A 2882-nucleotide genomic window follows, 5' to 3' on the forward strand; every position below is an offset into this window, starting at 1 on the left:
GCCGCCCTGACGTCACTGTCGGCGCCCTCCACCTCACCGCCGCCCAAGCCCGCCCAGGACCGCCGTTGCCCGTGCCCGAGCCCGCCCTCTCCGCCCCTGCCTCCGTCACCAAGCACCTCCCCGCCACCGTCTCTCCACTCTCTGTAAGTCCCCCACCCCTCCCCCCGACTCCTCTCTCTCTCTGCATTTTAGAGAAAAAAATAGTAGAGAAAAAGTTTGTTTATAGCAAAAAATTTAGTTTAGAGCAAAGGATGTTAAGTAGTAGATGTTAGAGCAAAAATTAGTTTAGAGCAAAATATTTAGTTTACAACAAAAGTTAGTTAGGGCAGTAGGGTTTAATTAGGGTAGATGCTGCTTGTATAGTATATAGTGATACTAGTAGATGTTAATTAGGTTAGGGCAATAGTGGTACTAGTAGATGTTAATTAGGTTAGGGCAATAGTGGTACTAGTAGATGTAATTAGATGTTTTTCAGTTAGGGCACTAGAGTTTTGCTAGGTTAATTAGGTTAGTAGTGCTACTAGTAGTAGTGGTACAATAAGTTAATTAGGTGATGTTAAATGAATAACCTAAATGAATGAAATTAGTAGTTAACTGATTTTTTTTCCTTTCATCATTATAGAGCACTAAAGTTAACTGAATTTTGTTCTATTAGTAGTTAAATGAATTTTCTTCTACACTTTGTTTTTGAATTAGCTTGTGAAATTTGGACATGTGGTTGCTTGTGTATATTTGGACATGTGTTGCGGTGTCGAAGAGGGATATTTGAACATTGTTTTCAGGGAATGATGCTGAGTGGCCTATGTTTTGCCGGAATGTTGATTCATTTTTGTTCCGGCAAATTTCAGGTTCTCGATTTGTCCACTTTTTAGCAAAGGTCATGCCGAAATTTTCCGTGAATTTCAGCATGACTTGTGCTACAAACTAGGACATATCGAGTGCCCGGGATTTGCCGCACCAGGAAGGAGTCAACATTCCTGCAAAACAATAGGCCTTTTTATGTCATTATTCATTTTATTAGGTCTAGAATTAATTGACTAGATTTAATCATAGGAAACATGGCTAGCAACGATGAAGGACAGGGTTCTGGTGATTGCGACGACGTCTACCGGGCGGCAGACGAAATTTTTAGCCTTACCGACGATCAACCGATGTTGTTGCTGGGCCCACCGGTGGCATCGGGGACTGAGACCGACACGCAGACCGGTGTTGAGACTGAGACCGGCGCTGAGACTCAGACCGGCATCAAGACCGGCGCTGAGACTGAGACCGGTGCGGCCTCGGGGAGCGGAGCCGGTGTAGAACCGAAAGCAAAGAGGCAACGGCTTCCTCGGGGAGCGGAGCCGGTTTAGATGGATGACGATGTATTTGCAAGTAATCGAGGACTTGTATCGCTATTTTCGAGATGATGATGAGAGACCACTTTGTGTTGGATGATGATTATGATGATGACATGATTTGATGAGACTAATTGTATGTATATGCTATGATTACATTTGTATGTGTATGATATGCTAAAGATTATTGTATAAAGCCTATCCAAATACAAAACAAATATGCAGGAAAAATCTAATAAAACTAGTAGTAGCGAGGGGGGAAATTTAGCAGTAGCGCCGCATTACCAGTAGCGCTTCCCGGTAAACATCGCTGCAGATAATATTAGCAGCGCCCTTTTCTAAACAGCGCTACAGCTATTCATGTATAGCAGTAGCGTGAGACAACAGGCCCTACTGCTATACGTTAGCTGTAGCGCCTTATTAGTAGCGCCTGTCCCCGCGCTACTGAGAGGCCCAAAACCTGCGCTGCTGCTAGGCTTTTCGCTAGTAGTGGCCCCCCTCGAATTAGTCTAGTTGTTTCTATATTCGTGCCCATGGGCTGGCATGCACACCTTAATTTTGGTTATGTCACATTTCGATATTGATGTATCGTGATGATCTTAGCACCTGTTAGCTATCCTCCTTGTTGTATGGTGATAGTTTGTCATATTGGCTTTATTTATGAAGTCAGGCATAATGCCTTTTCACTAATGCTATTTATCAACATGGTGCATAATAAGTTATCTTGCCCCTGAGGTATTCTCAATATCATTTTATTAAAAAAACGTTTGGTATACAAATATTTGCACCCTATTGATTTACCACGCGAAATTTGGCACAAGAAAATCAAAATATAAGTCATGAAACCACGAGAGTTACATTTTTATGTATATTGTTACTATGGTTTTACATTCATAATTTTACATAGCATAAAATATGTTTTACAACTGATGTGTATTTTCTTACGTTCTTGTTTGACTTCCGGCATAAGAAAAAAAATTGGTACGTGAAAATATGGTGCAGTGATATTAAAATAGTGGGGGAAAATATAATACACTCTGGGTGATGAATAAGCATTTATGTGCCCTTGGCAAAAAAAAAACTATCATTTCAGCTCAAGGCGACATAAATATATACTCAACTATTTTTTTCTCCCAGGGCACATAATGTCGTACATAATTTTTCAATTCCTTTGTTAGATCATCTTACATTATAGTCCTTCTATTGCCATATTTTGTTTCATAATTTTTGGCAACTTCCACACCGGCAGAACCGCATACGGGTTCGCAGTAACCATGGTAGAAAAAATCGCCCACCTAGAAATTACTTTGCTAGGTGCACTGAGGTGATTGGACGTGCACACACAACATGAAGAACAATCAAAAAAAGAAAAAAAAATCAACCCACCGCTTCGGCGCGAATAGAAATTGATCTTTTCATACATAACCGAATAATCTTGAGAAAGTAGGTGCGCATATGCGCTGGACATGGAAGATGGAGATGTATGCCTAACAAGTCCAAGCCGCCTTTAAAGAAAAAGGAAATACGTCCAAGCTAGCCAGCATA

Source organism: Triticum dicoccoides, chromosome 1B (genome assembly GCF_002162155.2).
Source record: "Triticum dicoccoides isolate Atlit2015 ecotype Zavitan chromosome 1B, WEW_v2.0, whole genome shotgun sequence".
In the NCBI taxonomy this organism is placed as follows: Eukaryota; Viridiplantae; Streptophyta; class Magnoliopsida; order Poales; family Poaceae; genus Triticum; species Triticum dicoccoides.